Genomic DNA, 27,493 nt, shown 5'->3' with positions numbered 1-27,493 from the left:
TTTTTAAAAGGAGCCAAGATGAACAAGTCATGGTTCAGCAAAGACGTAGCTACCTACCCCGGTGTCATCCTGGGGACGGTTAAGAATGGCGTATTTTTGAATGTGCTTGATGCAAATCTAGCTGTGAAGTGTACAACTGGGGTACAACTGCTGCCACTGAAGGGGTGGGTGTGTGTGGGGCCCAATTTTTGGAAAAAAGGAAGACTCCGCTTGGAGTAACCCTTGCTTGCTGTGTTTTTTAAAAGGAGCCAAGATGAACAGAGCTAGGATCAGGAAAGACTTTGCTACCTAGCCCGGTGTCATCCTGGGGACGGTTAAGAATGGCGTATTTTTGAATGTGCTTGATGCAAATCTAGCTGTGAAGTGTACAACTGGGGCACAACTGCTGCCACTGAAGGGGTGGGTGTGTGTGGGGCCCAATTTTTGGAAAAAAGGGAGACTCCGCTTGGAGTATCCCTTTCTTGCTGTGTTTTTTAAAAGGAGCCAAGATGAACAAGTCATGGTTCAGCAAAGACGTGGCTACCTACCCCGGTGTCATCCTGGGAACGGTTAAGAATGGCGTATTTTTGAATGTGCTTGATGCAAATCTAGCTGTGAAGTGTACAACTCGGGCACAACTGCTGCCACTGAAGGGGTGGGTGTGTGTGGGGCCCAATTTTTGGAAAAAATGGAGACTCCGCTTGGAGTAACCCTTGCTTGCTGTGTTTTTTAAAAGGAGCCAAGATGAACAGAGCTGGGATCAGGAAAGACTTTGCTACCTACCCCGGTGTCATCCTGGGGACGGTTAAGAATGGCGTATTTTTGAATGTGCTTGATGCAAATCTAGCTGTGAAGTGTACAACTGGGGCACAACTGCTGCCACTGAAGGGGTGGATGTGTGTGGGGCCCAATTTTTGGAAAAAAGGGAGACTACGCTTGGAGTAACCATTGCTTGCTGTGTTTTTTAAAAGGAGCCAAGATGAACAAGTCATGGTTCAGCAAAGACTTTGCTACCTACCCCGGTGTCATCCTGGGGACGGTTAAGAATGGCGTATTTTTGAATGTGCTTGATGCAAATCTAGCTGTGAAGTGTACAACTGGGGCACAACTGCTGCCACTGAAGGGGTGGGTGTGTGGGGCCCAATTTTTGGAAAAAAGGGAGACTCCGCTTGGAGTAACCCTTGCTTGCTGTGTTTTTTAAAAGGAGCCAAGATGAACAGAGCTAGGATCAGGAAAGACTTTGCTACCTACCCCGGTGTCATCCTGGGGACGGTTAAGAATGGCGTATTTTTGAATGTGCTTGATGCAAATCTAGCTGTGAAGTGTACAACTGGGGCACAACTGCTGCCACTGAAGGGGTGGGTGTGTGTGGGGCCCAATTTTTGGAAAAAAGGGAGACTCCGCTTGGAGTAACCCTTTCTTGCTGTGTTTTTTAAAAGGAGCCAAGATGAACAAGTCATGGTTCAGCAAAGACGTGGCTACCTACCCCGGTGTCATCCTGGGAACGGTTAAGAATGGCGTATTTTTGAATGTGCTTGATGCAAATCTAGCTGTGAAGTGTACAACTCGGGCACAACTGCTGCCACTGAAGGGGTGGGTGTGTGTGGGGCCCAATTTTTGGAAAAAATGGAGACTCCACTTGGAGTAACCCTTGCTTGCTGTGTTTTTTAAAAGGAGCCAAGATGAACAGAGCTGGGATCAGGAAAGACTTTGCTACCTACCCCGGTGTCATCCTGGGGACGGTTAAGAATGGCGTATTTTTGAATGTGCTTGATGCAAATCTAGCTGTGAAGTGTACAACTGGGGCACAACTGCTGCCACTGAAGGGGTGGATGTGTGTGGGGCCCAATTTTTGGAAAAAAGGGAGACTACGCTTGGAGTAACCATTGCTTGCTGTGTTTTTTAAAAGGAGCCAAGATGAACAAGTCATGGTTCAGCAAAGACTTTGCTACCTACCCCGGTGTCATCCTGGGGACGGTTAAGAATGGCGTATTTTTGAATGTGCTTGATGCAAATCTAGCTGTGAAGTGTACAACTGGGGCACAACTGCTGCCACTGAAGGGGTGGGTGTGTGGGGCCCAATTTTTGGAAAAAAGGGAGACTCCGCTTGGAGTAACCCTTGCTTGCTGTGTTTTTTAAAAGGAGCCAAGATGAACAGAGCTAGGATCAGGAAAGACTTTGCTACCTACCCCGGTGTCATCCTGGGGACGGTTAAGAATGGCGTATTTTTGAATGTGCTTGATGCAAATCTAGCTGTGAAGTGTACAACTGGGGCACAACTGCTGCCACTGAAGGGGTGGGTGTGTGTGGGGCCCAATTTTTGGAAAAAAGGGAGACTCCGCTTGGAGTAACCCTTTCTTGCTGTGTTTTTTAAAAGGAGCCAAGATGAACAAGTCATGGTTCAGCAAAGACGTGGCTACCTACCCCGGTGTCATCCTGGGAACGGTTAAGAATGGCGTATTTTTGAATGTGCTTGATGCAAATCTAGCTGTGAAGTGTACAACTCGGGCACAACTGCTGCCACTGAAGGGGTGGGTGTGTGTGGGGCCCAATTTTTGGAAAAAATGGAGACTCCACTTGGAGTAACCCTTGCTTGCTGTGTTTTTTAAAAGGAGCCAAGATGAACAGAGCTGGGATCAGGAAAGACTTTGCTACCTACCCCGGTGTCATCCTGGGGACGGTTAAGAATGGCGTATTTTTGAATGTGCTTGATGCAAATCTAGCTGTGAAGTGTACAACTGGGGCACAACTGCTGCCACTGAAGGGGTTAGTGTCTGTGTGGCCCAATTTTTGGAAAAAAGGGAGACTCCGCTTGGACTAACCCTTGCTTGCTGTGTTTTTTAAAAGGAGCCAAGATGAACAAGTCATGGTTCAGCAACGACTTTGCTACCTACCCCGGTGTCATTCTGGGGACGGTTAAGAATGGCGTATTTTTGAATGTGCTTGATGCAAATCTAGCTGTGAAGTGTACAACTGGGGCACAACTGCTGCCACTGAAGGGGTGGGTGTCTGTGTGGCCCAATTTTTGGAAAAAAGGGAGACTCCGCTTGGAGTAACCCTTGCTTGCTGTGTTTTTTAAAAGGAGCCAAGATGAACAAGTCATGGTTCAGCAAAGACGTAGCTACCTACCCCGGTGTCATCCTGGGGACGGTTAAGAATGGCGTATTTTTGAATGTGCTTGATGCAAATCTAGCTGTGAAGTGTACAACTGGGGTACAACTGCTGCCACTGAAGGGGTGGGTGTGTGTGGGGCCCAATTTTTGGAAAAAAGGAAGACTCCGCTTGGAGTAACCCTTGCTTGCTGTGTTTTTTAAAAGGAGCCAAGATGAACAGAGCTAGGATCAGGAAAGACTTTGCTACCTACCCCGGTGTCATCCTGGGGACGGTTAAGAATGGCGTATTTTTGAATGTGCTTGATGCAAATCTAGCTGTGAAGTGTACAACTCGGGCACAACTGCTGCCACTGAAGGGGTGGGTGTGTGTGGGGCCCAATTTTTGGAAAAAATGGAGACTCCGCTTGGAGTAACCCTTGCTTGCTGTGTTTTTTAAAAGGAGCCAAGATGAACAGAGCTGGGATCAGGAAAGACTTTGCTACCTACCCCGGTGTCATCCTGGGGACGGTTAAGAATGGCGTATTTTTGAATGTGCTTGATGCAAATCTAGCTGTGAAGTGTACAACTGGGGCACAACTGCTGCCACTGAAGGGGTGGATGTGTGTGGGGCCCAATTTTTGGAAAAAAGGGAGACTCCGCTTGGAGTAACCATTGCTTGCTGTGTTTTTTAAAAGGAGCCAAGATGAACAAGTCATGGTTCAGCAAAGACTTTGCTACCTACCCCGGTGTCATCCTGGGGACGGTTAAGAATGGCGTATTTTTGAATGTGCTTGATGCAAATCTAGCTGTGAAGTGTACAACTGGGGCACAACTGCTGCCACTGAAGGGGTGGGTGTGTGGGGCCCAATTTTTGGAAAAAAGGGAGACTCCGCTTGGAGTAACCCTTGCTTGCTGTGTTTTTTAAAAGGAGCCAAGATGAACAGAGCTAGGATCAGGAAAGACTTTGCTACCTACCCCGGTGTCATCCTGGGGACGGTTAAGAATGGCGTATTTTTGAATGTGCTTGATGCAAATCTAGCTGTGAAGTGTACAACTGGGGCACAACTGCTGCCACTGAAGGGGTGGGTGTGTGTGGGGCCCAATTTTTGGAAAAAAAGGGAGACTCCGCTTGGAGTAACCCTTTCTTGCTGTGTTTTTTAAAAGGAGCCAAGATGAACAAGTCATGGTTCAGCAAAGACGTGGCTACCTACCCCGGTGTCATCCTGGGAACGGTTAAGAATGGCGTATTTTTGAATGTGCTTGATGCAAATCTAGCTGTGAAGTGTACAACTCGGGCACAACTGCTGCCACTGAAGGGGTGGGTGTGTGTGGGGCCCAATTTTTGGAAAAAATGGAGACTCCGCTTGGAGTAACCCTTGCTTGCTGTGTTTTTTAAAAGGAGCCAAGATGAACAGAGCTGGGATCAGGAAAGACTTTGCTACCTACCCCGGTGTCATCCTGGGGACGGTTAAGAATGGCGTATTTTTGAATGTGCTTGATGCAAATCTAGCTGTGAAGTGTACAACTGGGGCACAACTGCTGCCACTGAAGGGGTGGATGTGTGTGGGGCCCAATTTTTGGAAAAAAGGGAGACTCCGCTTGGAGTAACCCTTGCTTGCTGTGTTTTTTAAAAGGAGCCAAGATGAACAAGTCATGGTTCAGCAAAGACTTTGCTACCTACCCCGGTGTCATCCTGGGGACGGTTAAGAATGGCGTATTTTTGAATGTGCTTGATGCAAATCTAGCTGTGAAGTGTACAACTGGGGCACAACTGCTGCCACTGAAGGGGTGGGTGTGTGTGGGGCCCAATTTTTGGAAAAAAAGGGAGACTCCGCTTGGAGTAACCCTTTCTTGCTGTGTTTTTTAAAAGGAGCCAAGATGAACAAGTCATGGTTCAGCAAAGACGTGGCTACCTACCCCGGTGTCATCCTGGGAACGGTTAAGAATGGCGTATTTTTGAATGTGCTTGATGCAAATCTAGCTGTGAAGTGTACAACTCGGGCACAACTGCTGCCACTGAAGGGGTGGGTGTGTGTGGGGCCCAATTTTTGGAAAAAATGGAGACTCCGCTTGGAGTAACCCTTGCTTGCTGTGTTTTTTAAAAGGAGCCAAGATGAACAGAGCTGGGATCAGGAAAGACTTTGCTACCTACCCCGGTGTCATCCTGGGGACGGTTAAGAATGGCGTATTTTTGAATGTGCTTGATGCAAATCTAGCTGTGAAGTGTACAACTGGGGCACAACTGCTGCCACTGAAGGGGTGGATGTGTGTGGGGCCCAATTTTTGGAAAAAAGGGAGACTCCGCTTGGAGTAACCCTTGCTTGCTGTGTTTTTTAAAAGGAGCCAAGATGAACAAGTCATGGTTCAGCAAAGACTTTGCTACCTACCCCGGTGTCATCCTGGGGACGGTTAAGAATGGCGTATTTTTGAATGTGCTTGATGCAAATCTAGCTGTGAAGTGTACAACTGGGGCACAACTGCTGCCACTGAAGGGGTGGGTGTGTGTGGGGCCCAATTTTTGGAAAAAAAGGGAGACTCCGCTTGGAGTAACCCTTTCTTGCTGTGTTTTTTAAAAGGAGCCAAGATGAACAAGTCATGGTTCAGCAAAGACGTGGCTACCTACCCCGGTGTCATCCTGGGAACGGTTAAGAATGGCGTATTTTTGAATGTGCTTGATGCAAATCTAGCTGTGAAGTGTACAACTCGGGCACAACTGCTGCCACTGAAGGGGTGGGTGTGTGTGGGGCCCAATTTTTGGAAAAAATGGAGACTCCGCTTGGAGTAACCCTTGCTTGCTGTGTTTTTTAAAAGGAGCCAAGATGAACAGAGCTGGGATCAGGAAAGACTTTGCTACCTACCCCGGTGTCATCCTGGGGACGGTTAAGAATGGCGTATTTTTGAATGTGCTTGATGCAAATCTAGCTGTGAAGTGTACAACTGGGGCACAACTGCTGCCACTGAAGGGGTGGATGTGTGTGGGGCCCAATTTTTGGAAAAAAGGGAGACTCCGCTTGGAGTAACCCTTGCTTGCTGAGTTTTTTAAAAGGAGCCAAGATGAACAGAGCTGGGATCAGGAAAGACTTTGCTACCTACCCCGGTGTCATCCTGGGGACGGTTAAGAATGGCGTATTTTTGAATGTGCTTGATGCAAATCTAGCTGTGAAGTGTACAACTGGGGCACAACTGCTGTCACTGAAGGGGTGGGTGTGTGTGTGGCCCAATTTTTGGAAAAAAGGGAGACTCCGCTTGGAGTAACCCTTGCTTGCTGTGTTTTTTAAAAGGAGCCAAGATGAACAAGTCATAGTTCAGCAAAGACGTAGCTACCTACCCCGGTGTCATCCTGGGAACGGTTAAGAATGGCGTATTTTTGAATGTGCTTGATGCAAATCTAGCTGTGAAGTGTACAACTGGAGCACAACTGCTGCCACTGAAGGGGTGGGTGTGTGTGGGGCCCAATTTTTGGAAAAAAGGGAGACTCCGCTTGGAGTAACCCTTGCTTGCTGTGTTTTTTAAAAGGAGCCAAGATGAACAAGTCATGGTTCAGCAACGACTTTGCTACCTACCCCGGTGTCATTCTGGGGACGGTTAAGAATGGCGTATTTTTGAATGTGCTTGATGCAAATCTAGCTGTGAAGTGTACAACTGGGGCACAACTGCTGCCACTGAAGGGGTGGGTGTCTGTGTGGCCCAATTTTTGGAAAAAAGGGAGACTCCGCTTGGAGTAACCCTTGCTTGCTGTGTTTTTTAAAAGGAGCCAAGATGAACAAGTCATGGTTCAGCAAAGACGTAGCTACCTACCCCGGTGTCATCCTGGGGACGGTTAAGAATGGCGTATTTTTGAATGTGCTTGATGCAAATCTAGCTGTGAAGTGTACAACTGGGGTACAACTGCTGCCACTGAAGGGGTGGGTGTGTGTGGGGCCCAATTTTTGGAAAAAATGGAGACTCCGCTTGGAGTAACCCTTGCTTGCTGTGTTTTTTAAAAGGAGCCAAGATGAACAGAGCTGGGATCAGGAAAGACTTTGCTACCTACCCCGGTGTCATCCTGGGGACGGTTAAGAATGGCGTATTTTTGAATGTGCTTGATGCAAATCTAGCTGTGAAGTGTACAACTGGGGCACAACTGCTGCCACTGAAGGGGTGGATGTGTGTGGGGCCCAATTTTTGGAAAAAAGGGAGACTCCGCTTGGAGTAACCCTTGCTTGCTGTGTTTTTTAAAAGGAGCCAAGATGAACAAGTCATGGTTCAGCAAAGACTTTGCTACCTACCCCGGTGTCATCCTGGGGACGGTTAAGAATGGCGTATTTTTGAATGTGCTTGATGCAAATCTAGCTGTGAAGTGTACAACTGGGGCACAACTGCTGCCACTGAAGGGGTGGGTGTGTGTGGGGCCCAATTTTTGGAAAAAAAGGGAGACTCCGCTTGGAGTAACCCTTTCTTGCTGTGTTTTTTAAAAGGAGCCAAGATGAACAAGTCATGGTTCAGCAAAGACGTGGCTACCTACCCCGGTGTCATCCTGGGAACGGTTAAGAATGGCGTATTTTTGAATGTGCTTGATGCAAATCTAGCTGTGAAGTGTACAACTGGGGCACAACTGCTGCCACTGAAGGGGTTAGTGTCTGTGTGGCCCAATTTTTGGAAAAAAGGGAGACTCCGCTTGGAGTAACCCTTGCTTGCTGAGTTTTTTAAAAGGAGCCAAGATGAACAGAGCTGGGATCAGGAAAGACTTTGCTACCTACCCCGGTGTCATCCTGGGGACGGTTAAGAATGGCGTATTTTTGAATGTGCTTGATGCAAATCTAGCTGTGAAGTGTACAACTGGGGCACAACTGCTGCCACTGAAGGGGTGGGTGTGTGTGGGGCCCAATTTTTGGAAAAAAGGGAGACTCCGCTTGGAGTAACCCTTTCTTGCTGTGTTTTTTAAAAGGAGCCAAGATGAACAAGTCATGGTTCAGCAAAGACGTGGCTACCTACCCCGGTGTCATCCTGGGAACGGTTAAGAATGGCGTATTTTTGAATGTGCTTGATGCAAATCTAGCTGTGAAGTGTACAACTCGGGCACAACTGCTGCCACTGAAGGGGTGGGTGTGTGTGGGGCCCAATTTTTGGAAAAAATGGAGACTCCGCTTGGAGTAACCCTTGCTTGCTGTGTTTTTTAAAAGGAGCCAAGATGAACAGAGCTGGGATCAGGAAAGACTTTGCTACCTACCCCGGTGTCATCCTGGGGACGGTTAAGAATGGCGTATTTTTGAATGTGCTTGATGCAAATCTAGCTGTGAAGTGTACAACTGGGGCACAACTGCTGCCACTGAAGGGGTGGGTGTGTGTGGGGCCCAATTTTTGGAAAAAAGGGAGACTCCGCTTGGAGTAACCCTTTCTTGCTGTGTTTTTTAAAAGGAGCCAAGATGAACAAGTCATGGTTCAGCAAAGACGTGGCTACCTACCCCGGTGTCATCCTGGGAACGGTTAAGAATGGCGTATTTTTGAATGTGCTTGATGCAAATCTAGCTGTGAAGTGTACAACTGGGGCACAACTGCTGCCACTGAAGGGGTGGGTGTGTGGGGCCCAATTTTTGGAAAAAAAGGGAGACTCCGCTTGGAGTAACCCTTGCTTGCTGTGTTTTTTAAAAGGAGCCAAGATGAACAGAGCTAGGATCAGGAAAGACTTTGCTACCTACCCCGGTGTCATCCTGGGGACGGTTAAGAATGGCGTATTTTTGAATGTGCTTGATGCAAATCTAGCTGTGAAGTGTACAACTGGGGCACAACTGCTGCCACTGAAGGGGTGGGTGTGTGTGGGGCCCAATTTTTGGAAATAAAGGGAGACTCCGCTTGGAGTAACCCTTTCTTGCTGTGTTTTTTAAAAGGAGCCAAGATGAACAAGTCATGGTTCAGCAAAGACGTGGCTACCTACCCCGGTGTCATCCTGGGAACGGTTAAGAATGGCGTATTTTTGAATGTGCTTGATGCAAATCTAGCTGTGAAGTGTACAACTCGGGCACAACTGCTGCCACTGAAGGGGTGGGTGTGTGTGGGGCCCAATTTTTGGAAAAAATGGAGACTCCGCTTGGAGTAACCCTTGCTTGCTGTGTTTTTTAAAAGGAGCCAAGATGAACAGAGCTGGGATCAGGAAAGACTTTGCTACCTACCCCGGTGTCATCCTGGGGACGGTTAAGAATGGCGTATTTTTGAATGTGCTTGATGCAAATCTAGCTGTGAAGTGTACAACTGGGGCACAACTGCTGCCACTGAAGGGGTGGATGTGTGTGGGGCCCAATTTTTGGAAAAAAGGGAGACTCCGCTTGGAGTAACCCTTGCTTGCTGTGTTTTTTAAAAGGAGCCAAGATGAACAAGTCATGGTTCAGCAAAGACTTTGCTACCTACCCCGGTGTCATCCTGGGGACGGTTAAGAATGGCATATTTTTGAATGTGCTTGATGCAAATCTAGCTGTGAAGTGTACAACTGGGGCACAACTGCTGCCACTGAAGGGGTGGGTGTGTGGGGCCCAATTTTTGGAAAAAAGGGAGACTCCGCTTGGAGTAACCCTTGCTTGCTGTGTTTTTTAAAAGGAGCCAAGATGAACAGAGCTGGGATCAGGAAAGACTTTGCTACCTACCCCGGTGTCATCCTGGGGACGGTTAAGAATGGCGTATTTTTGAATGTGCTTGATGCAAATCTAGCTGTGAAGTGTACAACTGGGGCACAACTGCTGCCACTGAAGAGGTGGGTGTGTGTGGGGCCGAATTTTTGGAAAAAAGGGAGACTCCGCTTGGAGTAACCCTTGCTTGTGCTTGATGCAAATCTAACTGTGAAGTGTACAAATGGGGCACAACTGCTGCCACTGAAGGGGTTAGTGTCTGTGTGGCCCAATTTTTGGAAAAAAGGGGGACTCCGCTTGGAGTAACCCTTGCTTGCTGTGTTTTTTAAAAGGAGCTAAGATGAACAAGTCATGGTTCAGCAAAGACGTAGCTACCTACCCCGGTGTCATCCTGGGAACGGTTAAGAATGGCATACTTTTGAATGTGCTTGATGCAAATCTAGCTGTGAAGTGTACAACTGGCGCACAACTGCTGCCACTGAAGGGGTGGGTGTGTGTGGGGCCCAATTTTTGGAAAAAAGGGAGACTCCGCTTGGAGTAACCCTTGCTTGCCATGTTTTTTAAAAGGAGCCAAGATGAACAAGTCATGGTTCAGCAAAGACTTTGCTACCTACCCCGGTGTCATCCTGGGGACGGTTAAGGATGGCGTATTTTTGAATGTGCTTGTTGCAAATCTAGCTGGGAAGTGTACAACTGGGGCACAACTGCTGCCACTGAAGGGGTGAGTGTGTGTGGGGCCCAATTTTTGGAAAAAAGGGAGACTCCGCTTGGAGTAACCCTTGCTTGCCGTGTTTTTTAAAAGGAGCCAAGATGAACAAGTCATGGTTCAGCAAAGACTTTGCTACCTACCCCGGTGTCATCCTGAGGACAGTTAAGGATGGCGTATTTTTGAATGTGCTTGATGCAAATCTAGCTGTGAAGTGTACAACTGGGGCACAACTGCTGCCACTGAAGGGGTGGGTGTGTGTGGGGCCCAATTTTTGGAAAAAAGGGAGACTCCGCTTGGAGTAACCCTTGCTTGCTGTGTTTTTTAAAAGGAGCCAAGATTAACAAGTCATGGTTCAGCAAAGACTTTGCTACCTACCCCGGTGTCATCCTGGGGACGGTTAAGAATGGCGTATTTTTGAATGTGCTTGATGCAAATCTAGCTGTGAAGTGTACAACTGGGGCACAACTGCTGCCACTGAAGGGGTTAGTGTCTGTGTGGCCCAATATTTGGAAAAAAGGGAGACTCCGCTTGGAGTAACACTTGCTTGCTGTGTTTTTTAAAAGGAGCCAAGATGAACAGAGCTGGGATCAGGAAAGACTTAGCTACCTACCCCGGTGTCATCCTGGGGACGGTTAAGAATGGCATATTTTTGAATGTGCTTGATGCAAATCTAGCTGTGAAGTGTACAACTGGGGCACAACTGCTGCCACTGAAGGGGTGGGTGTGTGTGTGGGGCCCAATTTTTGGAAAAAAGGGAGACTCCGCTTGGAGTAACCCTTGCTTGCCGTGTTTTTAAAAGGAGCCAAGATGAACAAGTCATGGTTCAGCAAAGACTTTGCTACCTACCCCGGTGTCATCCTGGGGACGGTTAAGGATGGCGTATTTTTGAATGTGCTTGATGCAAATCTAGCTGTGAAGTGTACAACTGGGGCACAACTGCTGCCACTGAAGGGGTGGGTGTGTGTGGGGCCCAATTTTTGGAAAAAAGGGAGACTCAGCTTGGAGTAACCCTTGCTTGCTGTGTTTTTTAAAAGGAGCCAAGAAGAACAAGTCATGGTTCAGCAAAGACTTTGCTACCTACCCCGGTGTCATCCTGGGGACGGTTAAGGATGGCGTATTTTTGAATGTGCTTGATGCAAATCTAGCTGTGAAGTGTACAACTGGGGCACAACTGCTGCCACTGAAGGGGTGGGTGTGTGTGGGGCCCAATTTTTGGAAAAAAGGGAGACTCCGCTTGGAGTAACCCTTGCTTGCTGTGTTTTTAAAAGGAGCCAAGATTAACAAGTCATGGTTCAGCAAAGACTTTGCTACCTACCCCGGTGTCATCCTGGGGACGGTTAAGAATGGCGTATTTTTGAATGTGCTTGATGCAAATCTAGCTGTGAAGTGTACAACTGGGGCACAACTGCTGCCACTGAAGGGGTTAGTGTCTGTGTGGCCCAATTTTTGGAAGAAAGGGAGACTCCGCTTGGAGTAACCCTTGCTTGCTGTGTTTTTTAAAAGGAGCCAAGATGAACAGAGCTGGGATCAGGAAAGACTTTGCTACCTACCCCGGTGTCATCCTGGGGACGGTTAAGAATGGCATATTTTTGAATGTGCTTGATGCAAATCTAGCTGTGAAGTGTACAACTGCGGCACAACTGCTGCCACTGAAGGGGTGGGTGTGTGTGTGGGGCCCAATTTTTGGAAAAAAGGGAGACTCCGCTTGGAGTAACCCTTGCTTGCCGTCTTTTTTAAAAGGAGCCAAGATGAAGAAGTCATGGTTCAGCAAAGACTTTGCTACCTACCCCGGTGTCATCCTGGGGACGGTTAAGGATGGCGTATTTTTGAATGTGCTTGATGCAAATCTAGCTGTGAAGTGTACAACTGGGGCACAACTGCTGCCACTGAAGGGGTGGGTGTGTGTGGGGCCCAATTTTTGGAAAAAAGGGAGACTCCGCTTGGAGTAACCCTTGCTTGCTGTGTTTTTTAAAAGGAGCCAAGATGAACAAGTCATGGTTCAGCAAAGACTTTGCTACCTACCCCGGTGTCATCCTGGGGACGGTTAAGAATGGCGTATTTTTGAATGTGCTTGATGCAAATCTAGCTGTGAAGTGTACAACTGGGCCACAACTGCTGCCACTGAAGGGGTGGGTGTGTGTGTGTGGCCCAATTTTTGGAAAAAAGGGAGACTCCGCTTGGAGTCACCTTGCGGTGTTTTACATGATTTTAGAAGGGCGTGCCATGCCTATATCTGTGTCTCCTCCTCTTTTTCCTTGTCCAGCTCTTTTGTTTTTGCATGAGTATATGTCCTTGTCACTTTCCCATGTGTTTGTGTTGTGTTGTGAGTTGTTTGTCACCTTTTGGACACCTTTGAGGGTGTTTTCTAGGTGTTTTTATGTGTTTGTGAATGCCTGCCATTGTTTCCTATGCGGTTTGAGTTCGGTTCGTGGAACGTTCGACGAACTGAACTCAAACGGGACCTCCGTTCGACGAACCGAACTCGAGCCGAACCACGACCGGTTCGCTCATCTCTATTCAACACGTGAGCCATACAAATAACGTGTGTCACCTTGCCCTGGCGAAGGGCCACACCCAGGTTAGCAGCATTGTCACACACGGCCTTCCCTGGCTGCAGGTTGAGTGGAGACAACCATTTACTAAACTCGGTCTCCAGAGCTGACCACAACTCCTCAGCTGTGTGATTCTTATTTCCCAGACATTTCAATGTAAAGACCGCCTGATGCCGTTGAGCTCTGCTACCAGCATAGTAAGGAGGTGTGCGGGATTCCTTTTGCGCAGCTAAAACATGGGTGGCCTGACCAGACAGGCTTTGGGCGGAGGTGGAGGACCCAGATGAGGTTGAGGAGGCAGAAGCAGTGGAGGAACTTCGACATACAGAGGATTGATGCACAAGTCGTGGGGACGGCAAGACTTGTACAGCAGACCCTTCACCATCTTTCACCATAGTTACCCAGTGCCCAGTCAGCGACATGTAACGCCCCTGTCCATGCTTACTGGTCCAAGTATCGGTGGTGAAATGCACCCTGTCACACACAGAGTTTCTCAAGGAAGCAGTGATGTTGTTTGCGACATGCTGGTGTAGCACAAACACACCTTTCTTGGAGAAGTAGTGGCGACTGGGCATCTGGTACTGGGGCACTGCGACAGACATAAGGTCTTGAAAATCCTCTGTGTCCACCAAGCGGAAAGGCAGCATTTCTGTAGCCAACAGCTTGCAGAGGGTGAAAGTCAACCTCTTTGCTTTGTCATGGCTTGGAGGAAATGGCCTTTTACTTGTCCACATCTGAGGGACCGAGATCTGGCTGCTGTGCGGAGATGGCGTTGAGTAGGGTGTCCCTGGAAAACTGCTGGTCTGTGAGGAAAGTGCAGGCGGTGACATGATATTGCCTTCATCCAAAGTTGGTGCTCTCGATGTCTGAGAGAGCTGTACACCAGCACCTGTTTCCCCTTCCAAAACAACAGACGACCTGCCAAGCAAACTGGCTGTTGCGTTTAAAGAGGTGGAAGGTCTGCATGTAAATCAATCCCTAAGAAAAACCATTGCTGCTATACTAGTAGTCGTTTTTCAGCCTTCCTTACCTTGGCCATGTCCCTGAGTATGGCACACTTTGTGCTTTTTGATACTCCAGTAACATTGCAGCTCTGAAATATGACCAAACTGGTGGCAAATGGCATCTTGGCAGCTTCACGCTTGATTTTCCTCAATTCATGGGCAGTTATTTCGCTCCTTTTTTGCCCAACACACTTCTTGTGACCCTTTCGGCTATTTACTATGAGACGCTTGATTGTTCGGTGATCACGCTTCAAAGGTTTGGCAATTTCAAGACTGCTGCATCCCTCTGCAAGACATCTCACAATTTTGGACTTTTCAGAGCCCGTCAAATCTCTCTTCTGACCTATTTTGCCAAAGGAAAGGAAGTTGCCTAATAATTATGCACACCTTATATTGGGTGTTGATGTCATTACACCACACCCCTCCTCATTAGAGAGATGCACATCACCTGATTTACTTAATTGGTAGCTGGCTCTCAAACCTATACAGCTTGGAGTAGGACAACATGTATAAAAAGTATCATGTGATCAAAATACTCATTTGCCTAATAATTCTGCACACAGTGTAGTCTTCTGCTAAACTTGCTGCTGCTGTTTAAAATTAGACTGTATTGGCTACTTGATTAACTCTTCCCTTTTGTCCGACCGTGCTTCCATACTTATGATACTTATGACTGCCTTCACCCAGGACATGAAAATTGTCCACGGCAGTAACATATGCTAACTAGGAATCTTGCCTGCACTTGTAGCACCAGCTGTAGTAATGTGACTCACTTGGCTGCTCATTGAGGTAGAAAAAGCAACAGTTTCTATTTTAATGTTGGCTGGTTTATTCAATCTTCATAAACAACTCCATAGGATGAACATAAACAGCCTTTTTCAGGTATAAAGTAATGAACAGGAACACAAAATAACATGTTTAGAGGGTACCACGGGGTCTGGCCTGCTCATAATAGTGTCTGGCTCTTTAGCAGAAGAACACTACAAGAGGTCTGCACACCTCCACAAACAGACAGACTCTGAGACTACAGGTCTCCATTTTACTTGAAGTACCACAACAAGGGTGGAGATATGTGAGCACCACTATTTGTGGTACAAACCTAATGCTGCACATTACTCTTAAAACAGCATTCCCACCATCAAACATGGTGGTGGCAGTATCATGCTGTGGGGATGCTTTCCTGTGTTGATGGGAAAATGGATGGAGTTAAATACACGGCAATGCTGTAGGAAAACGTGTTAGTGGCTGCAAAAGACTTGAGACAGGGGCGTAGGTTCACTTTTGAGCAAGACAACGACCTTAACCATACTGCTAGAAATACAATGGAATGATTTAGATCAAAGCATATTCATGTGTGTGAATGGCCTAGTCAAAATCCAGACCTAAATCCCATTGAGAATTTGTGGCAAGACTTGAAAATTGCTGTTCACAGACGCTCCATCCAATCTCACTAAGTTAGAACAAGTGTGCAAAGAAGAATGGGCAAAAATGTTATCAATTAGGTGTGCAAAGCTGGAAGAGACATACCCCAAAATATTTCAGCATTAATTGCAGTAATTGCCGCAAAGGTAGTCCTACAAAGTATTGACTCAGGGGGGCTGAATATAAATGCATGTCACAATTTTCAGAATTATATATTTAAAATATTTAGAAAACTATGTATCATCTCCTTTGTACCTTAGAAATACTTGCTACTTAGTGTTGGAATATCACATAAAATCCCAATTAAATACATTTAAATTTGTGGGTATAACATAAAAATGTGGAAAAGTTCACAGGGTATGAATACTTTTTCAAGCACCTTATAAATGATTGCTGTTGGTGTGTGTTCTACAACATTGACACTTCTGGACTTCAATGTCTAGCTGACCCTTCGCTAAGTTGACACAAGTATACTGAAAAAGTCAGTTGTTCCTTCAGCAAAACGTCCCATGAATAGATAAAGTAAAATGTTAAACATATTTATACTTTATTATCATGTAAAATATGCAATGGCTCATATGCCATTGAGCGTGATTCTTTCGAGCATTTCTTTCCTCTTCTTAGTCCAGGCGTTAGACCACCTTGTTGTATGTTTGAGTATAGATGTTAGAATGTCTGCCATTTTGCCATCTTGGAAAATCATGCAACAGAGTTTTCATTTGCAGATACACAGCTTCTGCATCTCCAAAATAAACAGAGGCAGAATCTGCTGAATGTGCGTCTTCTGAAAGGAACCTTCGGGAGCCAAAAAACACAGCATTTTCCTCAGGACACACAGACTGCCTTCTTGTTACTTACTCTGGTGTAACCTTGTGCCAGGATTATAACAAACTGTCCATGTAAGTCAGAAAGTGCTGCTGTCAGGTAAGAGCTTAGTGACTTGTCCGTTATAGTGCTCCACTTCTCAGCTGATATAATTAATAGGCTTTGGATACCTTGTTTGTTCCTTTCGACGCTTCCTACAATAACAAATCTTGTCTGCAGATACCAAGAGAGGATGGTTAAGTCTTCGATGGGAAGAAACTTCTCTTCTACATTATAATTGGGAAAGTGAAGATGATAGTAGTTTTGGGAAATGAAAATCAGTTTGGCTAAACGGTGTTGTTCTGCATATGTGTCCAATTTACCTTATGCTAAAGCTAGCTTTTTACCAACATTACAAGCATAGCTCAATTGCCAGTCTAAGTGAGAAGGAAAGCTACTAACTGGGTAATTTAACACTTGCACCTGCGGATACCTAAATAGTTATTAAAGGGAACCTGTCACCAGGTTTTTCCCATAAAAGCTGCAACCACCACCAGTGAGCCCTTATATACAGCTTTGAAGAATATCGCATATACTGTAAGTCCCCAAGCCGATCTGTATAACATAAAAAACCATTTTATTATAATCACCTGCAGGGCGGTCCAGTTGCTGGTGTTGATCCGGCACCTCCCATATTCTTGTGGTCGCTGTCGTCCTTCCCTGCTCCATGTAGATGATGTGTCCTATGACATCCACACCGTTGTCTCCATTGTGCTTCTGCGCATGCTGAGGGCAGAGAAAAGTATTGTATTGTGCATTCTCGGGTGGTCTCAAACAAGAAGACTGATCAGAGATGCAGCCAAGAGGCCCATGATCACTCTGGATGAAGTACAGAGATCTACAGCTGAGGTGGGAGAGACTGTCCAAAGGACAACAATCAGTCATACACTGCACAAATCTATCCTTTATGGAAGAGTGGCAATGAGAAAGACATTTCTCAAAGATATCCATTAAAAGTGTTGTTTTTAAGTTTGCCACAAGCCAACTGGGAGATAAACCAAACATGTGGAAGAAGGTGCTTTGGTCATATGAAACCAAAATCAAACTATTTGGGCACAATGCCAAACGATATGTTTGACGTAAAAGCAACACAGCTCATCACCCTGAATACACCATCCCCACTGTCAAATATGGTGGTGGCACCATCATGATTTGGGCCTGCTTTTCTTCAGCAGGGAAAGAGAAGATGGTTAAAATTTATGGGAAGATGGATGAAGCCAAATACAGGACAATTCTTGAAGAAAACCTGTTGGAGTCTGCAAAAGACCTGAGACTGGGACGGAGATTTGTCTTCCAACAAGACAATGATCCAAAACAAAAAGCAAAATCTACAATGGAATGGTTCAAAAATAAACATATCCAGATGTTAAAGTGGACAAGTCAAAGTCCAGACCTGAATCCAATCGAGAATCTGTGGAAAGAGCTGAAAACTGCTGTTCACAAACGCTCTACATCCAACCTCACTCAGCTCCAGGTGTGTGCAAAGAAAGAATGGGCAAGAATTTGAGTTTCTTGATGTGCAAAACTGATAGACACATACCCCAACAAACTTTCAGTTGTAATCACAGCAAAAGGTGGCCCTACAAAGTATTAACTTAAGGGGGCAGAATAATATTGCACGCCCCACTTTTCAGTTATTTATTTTTTTAAAAGTTTAAAATAAGCAATAAATTTCGTTCAACTTCACAATTGTGTCCCACTTGTTGTTGATTCTTCACCATAAAATTAAATTTTTTATCTTTATGTTTGAAGCCTGAAATGTGGGAAAAGGTTGAAAAATTCAAGGGGGCCGAATCAGCGCTTCTATTCATGACCTGTAGCAAAATAGAATCAAAGCTGTGATTGGTTGCTATAGGCCACCAGATAAATATCTAGGCTGTGTGTGTCTTTCAGTGTGTGTCTCCTTCTGTGTATGTGTTTCTTTCTGTGTATGTGTCTCTTTCTGTGTGTGTCTCTTTCTGTGTGTCTTTCAGTGTGTGTTTTTCTGTGTTTGTGGGTCTCTGTGAATGCGTCTATCTGTGTATGGGTCTCTTTCTGTGTATGTGTCTCTTTCTGTGTGTGTCTTTCTGTGTGTGTCTCTTTCTGTGTGTGTCTCTTTATGTGTGAGTCTCCTTATGTGTGTGCGTGTCTCTTTATGTGTGTGTCTCTTTCTGTGTGTGTGGGTCTTTCTCTGTGTGTCTCATTCTCTGTCCATAATAGGAGTTTATAATAACAGATCCATTCCCAGCTCCAATGACTTTAATGTAAGCAGGTTTTTTGGTGAATAACTGTAAAGCACAGGGTTAGTTTTTTTCCCTCAAAATATAGTCTTTGATGTTCCCTGATTCAAAGGAGGTGGCTGTGCAAAATTTCGTGATTGTAAATGCGATAGTGTGGGTTCCTTTAGCAGACATACACACACACACACACACACACACACACATACATACATACATACATACATACACACTTAAGGCCCCGTCACACACAGAGATAAATCTTTGGCAGATCTGTGGTTGCAGAGAAATCATGGACATATTGTTCCATTTGTACACAGCCACAAACCTGGCACTGATTGTCCACAATTTCACTGCAACCACAGATCTGCCGCAGATTTATCTCTGTGTGTGACAGGGCCTTTATATATTAGATTTTGGTAATCCTAACTGAGCTAAAACGGGAAAGGTTTATTTTGATTTCATGTCAGATAGTGAGAAAAACATGGATCTGTGTCTTTTTAGATAGTGTATGTAAACATTTGGTTTCAACTGTAAATAAAATCACAGATTGTGAAGAAAAAGGAGAAAAGAGTTGTGCATATAAAAGATGTGCGAACCCATGTACAGTGGGTATGGAAAGTATTCAGACCCCTTTAAATTTTTCACTCTTGGTTTCATTGCAGCCTTTGGTAAATTCAAAAAAGTTCATTATTTTTCTCATTAATGTTCACTCTGCACCGCATCTTGACAGAACCCCCCCCCCAGAAATGTAGAAGTTTTTGCAAAATTTTTAAAAAAGAAAAACTGAAATATCACATGGTCATAGGTAATCAGACTTTTTGCTCAGTCACTCATATTTAAGTTACATGCTGTCCATTTCCTTGTGATCTTCCTTGAGATGGTTCTACTCCTTTATTGGAGTCCAGCTGTGTTTAATTAAACTGATAGGACTTGATTTGGAAAGGCACACACCTGTCTATATAAGACCTCACAGCTCACACTGCATGTCAGACCAAATGAGAATTAGGAGGTTAAAGGAACTGCCCAATGACCTCATAGAGAGAATTGTGGCAAGCCACAGATCTGGCCAAGGTTACAAAAGAATTTCTGCAGTACTCAAGATTCCTAAGAGCGCAGTGGCATCCATAATCCTTAAATGGAAGACTTTTTGGACCACCAGAACTCTTCCTAGACCTGACCGTCCAGCCAAACTGAGCTATTGTGGTAGAAGAGTCTTGTTGAGAGAGGTAAAGAAGAACCCCAAGATCACTCTGGCTGAGCTCCAGAGATGCAGTAGGGAGATTGGAGACAGTTCCACACCAGGCAAGCCTTTATGGTAGCGTGGCCCAACAACAGCCTCTCCTCAGTGCAAGACATATGAAAGCCAACATACAGTTTGCAAAAGAACACATGAAGGACTCCCAGACTATGAGAAATAAGATTCTCCAGTCTGATGAGACGTAGATAGAACTTTTTGGTGTGGAGAAAACTAGGCACTGCTCATCACCTGCTCAATACAATTCCAACAGTGAAACATGGTGGTGGCAGCATCATGCTATGGGGGTGTTTTTCAGCTGCAGGGACAGGACGACTGGTCAAATTGAAGGAAAGATGAATACGGTCAAGTACAGAGATATCCTGGAAGAAAACCTCTTCCAGAGGGCTCTGGACCTCAGACTTGGCCGAAGGTTCTCCTTCCAACAAGACAATGACTCTAAGCACTCAGCTAAAATAATAAAGGAGTGGCTTCAGTACAACTCTGTGACCATTCATGTCTGGCCCAGCCAGAGCCCTGACCTAAACCCAATTGAGCATCTCTGAAGAGACCTGAAAATGGCTGTCCACCAACATTCTCCATCCAACCTGACGGAACTGGAGAGGATCTACAAGGAAGAATGACAGAGGATCCCCAAATCTAGGTGTGAAAAACGTGTTGCATCATTCCCAAGAAGACTCATGTTTCTACTATCTCAAAAGTGTGCTTCTACTCAATACTGAGAAAAGGGTCTGAATACTTATTATTGTGTGATAATTCAGTTTTTCTTGTTTAATAAATTTGCAAAAATTTCTACATTTCTGTTTTTTTTCTGCCAAAATGGGGTGCAGAGTGTACATTAATGAGAAAAAAATGAACTTTTTTGAATTTACCAAATGGCTGCAATGAAGCAAAGAGTGAACAATTTAAAAGGGTCTGAATACTTTCTGTACCCACTGTATATAAAATAATTACAACAATTTTATTAGATATCAACAATAGAGATATTAAAAACATTGAAAAACACACAAAAAGTTGACACCCTGTATAGCAAATATTTCTAATGTGAAGCCCCTCCAGTGCAGTGTCGGTGCATTACCTTCAGGGACTCCACTCAGCTGGATCTGGTCACAGGTAGGAAACCTTCTTTGTAGTTTGTCGTGACGCCACTCTCAGATTTGCGGTCAGTGGGGGACCGCCACTGCAGGTTAAGGGATGCCTGGGGCTGATGGTGGGTGCAGCCAGTTGTAGTAGCCTCCTGAGAGTGAGGCAAGCCCCAGGGCCCTGTGTAGATGCGTAGAACTACAAGGCGCAGAATGACTCAACACAGGCAGGATGTCTTTCAGGGTTTTTACTCACAGTTGATAGGGTGAGTAACCCGGGCGTAGCTGGGATGAACCAAGTGGGAACCAGGTGTCCTTCAGGCTGACTTGTGAGGGTGACTACTAACTCGCCTTCCTTAGCCCTTGGTGGTTTGGGGTAACCCCGACTTTGAGTCCCTATGGGGGTCACCCAGGGAAGATGCTGAAGCCTCTCTCCCCTTCGTTTGCCGTGTGCTTGTCGCCTGGGCCAGGCCACTCCAGCTGCTTGCCTCCTGTGACCTATGGGCCCTAACTGTGGCTACGTGGCTGCGGCTTTTGTAGTGTTGTGGCGTGGGCTTTGAGAGCCCCACACCGGCAGGTTTAGCAAAAGAAAGCTGGATCTATCTCCGCTTCGGGATCTGCCGCCCGTTTGGGCCTGGTACTCTCCAGCAGTCTCCTTACTTCCCACTCCGTGCTCTTCTCTCTAGCTGAGATGGGTTTCGGGTAGCACTCCTAGTTGACCGTTCTCCCCCGTCGGTAGCCACTGCGCGGACGCTGTCAGACTCCAGCAGCCCAGGGGAAGGGGTCAGCTCCTCGGAGCTCCCTGGACTCTGCTCTGAACCGGCTCACATCTGGGACCTTCACTGCTGCTCCTGTCAGAGCCTCACTTTCCTGCTCCTCACTCCTCCACACTCTGCTGCAGACTCTAGACTGTTTACTCCTCCTTCTCTTTTCCCTTTTTGTGCCTGCCTACGCCACCTAGCAACCAGACTCTCTTACCACACCCCTTGAGAGGAGATGGAGGCTTTTGGCCCCCTCCACTATTCCAGTGAAGGTGAAGGCTTTTCCCCCTCCTGGGATCCCCAGGGGTCCTCTCATGGGTACATGTGTGAGACCTGATCACTATGCGCCTGTGTTCCACACCCCGGTCAGCCTTCTGGATTACCTGTATTGTACTGTCCCCAGCATGGGTGCAGTACTCAGTGGTGCCTGACCAGGTCAGGGGCGCCACATTCCCCCTTAGTTATCACCAGCACGTCCTCGGGCTGCAAGACAACATTTTAAAATGCATAAAACATTAAAACATGTAAAACATTTTTAAAAGCACCAGGTACCATACATCACCACCCTCCACCCACAAGTCCGTTAACCCACCCAAAACCCTCTCACGTTGGCCGCGCCTTCAGCCACTTCTGGCAGGATGTAGAGGCGGCTTTCATGGTCTGGTGCTCTTCAGGGTATACCTGGCCTGGTGAAGCCGCGTCTTCAGCCACTTCTGGCAGGATCCAGAGGCGGCCTTCACAGTTGGTGCTGACCAGGTACCCTCTTTGTGGTGGAGAGCCAGGCCCCATAAACAGGCATGCTCTCTGGTTGCAGGTAAGCCAAGGCCCTATATACGGACGGGCCCCCTGGTTGCAGACGAGCCAAGCCCCTAAACAGGCTGACTCTGGTGGTGGTGGTGCCCTCTGGTGTAACTATTTACACTGCGAGAGTTTGTGGCTATAGCCAGTTCATAGCCTTAAGGTTTATGGTTTTCTCACACAAGTTTATGTGGGCACATACTTGAACTTTTAAAACGTTGCAAAACAAACTTTCCAACTGGTCAAAACTTGCTGTACTTTACTTGAACTTATGCAGACTCCTCTTCACCAGGGCTTGGGCCTGTAGGGCTGCGGCACCTGTTGGTTTCTTGACCTTTTTCCTCATCTGTAGTGGTCTCATCATTAGGTCTTTGGTCTTTTCTTTCTTTATTACTGTCTTTCCTTTCTTCTTTGGGACATGGTACTACATCTAGCGCGTACCAGCCTCTTTCGCCTTGATGCAGGGTAAACTGTACGGAGTCTCCCATTTTTAAGTTTCTGCCAGGGTGTCCTCTGGGCAGATGAGCTCTCACATCTCTTCTATTGACGAAGATACCTTCTTTGATACCAGGTGCAACAATGAACCCGTATCCTGACTTTAGGCTGAAGTCCTCCACTACTCCTCTACAAAGGGGTCCTCTGACCTGTGCTTTGGCTCTTCTCAGGAACCGTTTTTCTTGTAGGTCTCTGGCCGTGACTTCTCTCTGCTCTGGGGATGGCGGTGCAGGGAAAGACTGGGTTCTACTGCGGCGCTGTGTCTTGCGGGCTGGATTCTGCGAAGTGCAGCTTACAAGCTCCCAGGTGAGGCTTTGGGGCAGATCTTCCTCAGCAGAAGGTGTCAGGTCTTCCTCGTCCCAGCGGGAATACGGCAGCATCTCTGGCTCGGGGCATGGATCCACTGCTGGTGGCTCCTGAGTCAGCTCCTCAGTTTCCTGGCCTCCTCTCCCCCTTAGTTCTTCTTGGCACTCCTTTGGTGGCGGTGCTGGGGATGAACTTCCTTCAACAGGCCCAGGCGGGGGACTCTTTGGCGTGGTTGCTGCAGGGGTTGCTGGAATCCTCTTGGGGGTATGCGGAGGGAGCATGTACTGGTCCACCAACCATTGTGGAAACTTGGCCTCCATGTCAGCCTTCAGCTGCCAGTATGCGGGGTCCTCCCCCAGCGTGGGCTTTCCAGCAGGGACCTCTTTGGGCTGGGGAGCGGTGTCTGCTCTGGCCTTGCAGGCCGGGGAAAATGGTGATGCAATCTCTTGGCGGGCCGCGCCTGGCATGGTGGCGGCCTGGTCTTGGCGGGCCGCGCCCTGTATGGCGGCGGCCTGGTCTTGGCGGGCCGCGCCCTGTATGGCGGCGGCCTGGTCTTGGCGGGCCGCGCCCTGTATGGCGGCGGCCTGGTCTTGGCGGGCCGAGCAGGGCATCGCTGCGGCGGCCGGGTCTTGGCGGGCCGAGCAGGGCATCGCTGCGGCGGCCGGGTCTTGGCGGGCCGAGCAGGGCATCGCTGCGGTGGCCGGGGCTTGGCGGGCCGCACCTGGCGTGGCTGCGGCTTGGCTCAGCGTCGCCGCGCCGGGCGCCTCTTCAGGGACCGCGGGCGTGGCAGCAGGGGTCGGGGCATCCGGGCCGGCAGGGGTAATACTGGACTCACCCATCGGTGGCAGCATCGGGGTCTGAGTCGTCGCCGTCCGGTCTGGCACTCGTCGTGCGGTTCCCCTCTCATAGGCCTGAACCGCGGCAGCCATCTCCAGAAGTTCCATGCGTTCTTCTCTGATCTGCTCCACGACCCGGGTCTCCAGTCGGTCGCAGAACTGGGCAAGCTCCCGATACCACCAGGCAGCGGAGCCTGGTTCTGGGTTTCTGCGTTCAGACGCCATTTCCTCTGCGCCTTCTTCTGCACGATTTCCCAGCAGTGGACTCGTCGCTGCCTCCAGTAGCAGGCTCTTCAGTTTCTGCTCTGCCTCTTTCAGCAGCTCCTCTCCCAGCAGCAGGCTTCTGGCTCCCTTTCTGTCCCGACGTCTCTGGACGCTTCCGCTCTCTTCACAAGCGAGGTCAGAACTCTGCAGGGGATCTCTGGGTAGCCACACCTCTTCGTGGGCGGTAACTTCTTCCAGCGCGGGCTGCTGTTGTTTTTCAGCACGCTTTTCATGGTGGCAATATGGCGGCGCTTCCAATTTTTCAAGCGGACCGCCCAGGCACATGGTCACCTGTCTGAACAGGTCTAGTCCTTATCCTGTTCGTGACGCCAGATGTGAAGCCCCACAGGTGTAGTGTCGGTGCATTACCTTCAGGGACTCCACTCAGCTGGATCTGGTCACAGGTAGGAAACCTTCTTTGTAGTTTGTCGTGACGCCACTCTCAGATTTGCGGTCAGTGGGGGACCGCCACTGCAGGTTAAGGGATGCCTGGGGCTGATGGTGGGTGCAGCCAGTTGTAGTAGCCTCCTGAGAGTGAGGCAAGCCCCAGGGCCCTGTGTAGATGCGTAGAACTACAAGGCGCAGAATGACTCAACACAGGCAGGATGTCTTTCAGGGTTTTTACTCACAGTTGATAGGGTGAGTAACCCGGGCGTAGCTGGGATGAACCAAGTGGGAACCAGGTGTCCTTCAGGCTGACTTGTGAGGGTGACTACTAACTCGCCTTCCTTAGCCCTTGGTGGTTTGGGGTAACCCCGACTTTGAGTCCCTATGGGGGTCACCCAGGGAAGATGCTGAAGCCTCTCTCCCCTTCGTTTGCCGTGTGCTTGTCGCCTGGGCCAGGCCACTCCAGCTGCTTGCCTCCTGTGACCTATGGGCCCTAACTGTGGCTACGTGGCTGCGGCTTTTGTAGTGTTGTGGCGTGGGCTTTGAGAGCCCCACACCGGCAGGTTTAGCAAAAGAAAGCTGGATCTATCTCCGCTTCGGGATCTGCCGCCCGTTTGGGCCTGGTACTCTCCAGCAGTCTCCTTACTTCCCACTCCGTGCTCTTCTCTCTAGCTGAGATGGGTTTCGGGTAGCACTCCTAGTTGACCGTTCTCCCCCGTCGGTAGCCACTGCGCGGACGCTGTCAGACTCCAGCAGCCCAGGGGAAGGGGTCAGCTCCTCGGAGCTCCCTGGACTCTGCTCTGAACCGGCTCACATCTGGGACCTTCACTGCTGCTCCTGTCAGAGCCTCACTTTCCTGCTCCTCACTCCTCCACACTCTGCTGCAGACTCTAGACTGTTTACTCCTCCTTCTCTTTTCCCTTTTTGTGCCTGCCTACGCCACCTAGCAACCAGACTCTCTTACCACACCCCTTGAGAGGAGATGGAGGCTTTTGGCCCCCTCCACTATTCCAGTGAAGGTGAAGGCTTTTCCCCCTCCTGGGATCCCCAGGGGTCCTCTCATGGGTACATGTGTGAGACCTGATCACTATGCGCCTGTGTTCCACACCCCGGTCAGCCTTCTGGATTACCTGTATTGTACTGTCCCCAGCATGGGTGCAGTACTCAGTGGTGCCTGACCAGGTCAGGGGCGCCACACTAATACAAGAGAACCCCTAGTAGCAAAAGGTCCACAGTAATATAATATGATAAGTAGCATACATTACAATTCATATTAAGACATGGTACAGAAGCACATTAGCCTCTAAGAATTTTAAATAATCTATCCACACCACAATAAGCCAGAGGGGCACAAACGAACCGAAATAACATCAGTGAATCCCAAAAAGCAAGGCAGCTAAATAGATAAATAGATCCAGCATGGTATGGTTTGAAAGAGTTAATACCCTAAAGAAGGGCCCCATTGTAAGGAGGAATTAGCATGCATAGGAGTATGCAGTAAAGCACTTGTGGCCATACGAGGCAAGGGGGAGCTAGAAGCTCAAATTGACTTCAAGACGAAAAAAAGGCTGAGTGATCAGCCTAGAAACCCCCCTGTTAAATTTCTTCTTTTTCTTGGTAATTATATCACACTCATATTTATCCAAGTTATCCTTAAGGGTGGCCCGAAATGCTTGAACCAGTTGTGTATCATTGTGAAGACAATTTGGCATCCAGTTGTCTTATTTGTGCTTTAGTATTAGGCTGGGGCCACACGGGGATTACTGCGATCCCCTCGCATAACACTCGGCTCACGGTGGCAGCACAGCAGAGCAGAGTGTCATGCGAGTGTCCCTGCGACTGAGGTCCGACCGTGCAAGCGGACCTCAGCTGCGGGGGGCGGGTTGGCACTGAGGAAGGGCGGGCCGGCGCTGTGGAGGGGAGGGAGGGATTTATCTCCCTCTCTCCTCCGTAGCCGGCAATTGCCATTCTCGCCCTGCACTTGAGGTACACCGGTGTATCGCGAGTGCAGTGCGATTTTTCTCTCTCCCCATACACTTGAATGGGTGCGAGAGAAAGAGTGTCGCATTACAGTCGCAGCATGCTGCGATTGTTTTATCGGTCCGATTAGGGCTGAGAAAATAATTGCTCATAGGTGCTGAAACATAGGCTAATATTGGTCCAAGTGGAATGCGATTTTTTTATCACACTCCACTCTCACCGATTTACATGCCGTGTGTCTTAGGTCTTAGCCAGGTGTTCTTGATCATGTTCTAGCAGCATTTCTATTTCCTGCCAGAACAACGGAAAAGACCACGTTCCCATACCTCACGGAATCCAGGAGAAGGTTCCCAGGCAGGAAATACTGACACCCGGAGCCCACGAGGAATGCTATTAGTTCTAGGTTACTCCTCTAAACTACGCACGTTTCACCACAGTCAAATGCCCTTTTTATGACAAATAATAAGATCATTGTTATTTAAATGAGAAAAAAAAACTATACATGTTTGGTATCTACTGTTTGTACTTGTACTGACCTGGAAAATCACACTGTCAGGTCAGTTTTACCAGATAGGCAACAGTTTTCTTGTTTAATACAGTTGCAAAAATGTCTACATTTCTGGGGGGTTTTCTTTCAAAATGGGGTGCAGAGTATCCATCAATGAGAAAAAAATGAACTTTTTTGAATTTACCAAATGGCTGCAATGAAACAAAGAGTGAAAAATTGAAAGGGTTCTGAATACTTTCCATATCCACTGCAAATTGTTAGTATACTGCTGATACATATAAACAGTGATACAAGCAGAGAAAAATATCTGAGACCATTAAATCATTGCTTAACCATAGTGTATTTTATGTGAGGACCACCACAAATGCGCCAATGCGCGTT

The sequence above is a fragment of the Anomaloglossus baeobatrachus genome, chromosome 6, assembly GCF_048569485.1.
Source record: "Anomaloglossus baeobatrachus isolate aAnoBae1 chromosome 6, aAnoBae1.hap1, whole genome shotgun sequence".
NCBI classification, from domain to species: Eukaryota; Metazoa; Chordata; class Amphibia; order Anura; family Aromobatidae; genus Anomaloglossus; species Anomaloglossus baeobatrachus.
This window is presented reverse-complemented; position numbering follows the sequence as displayed.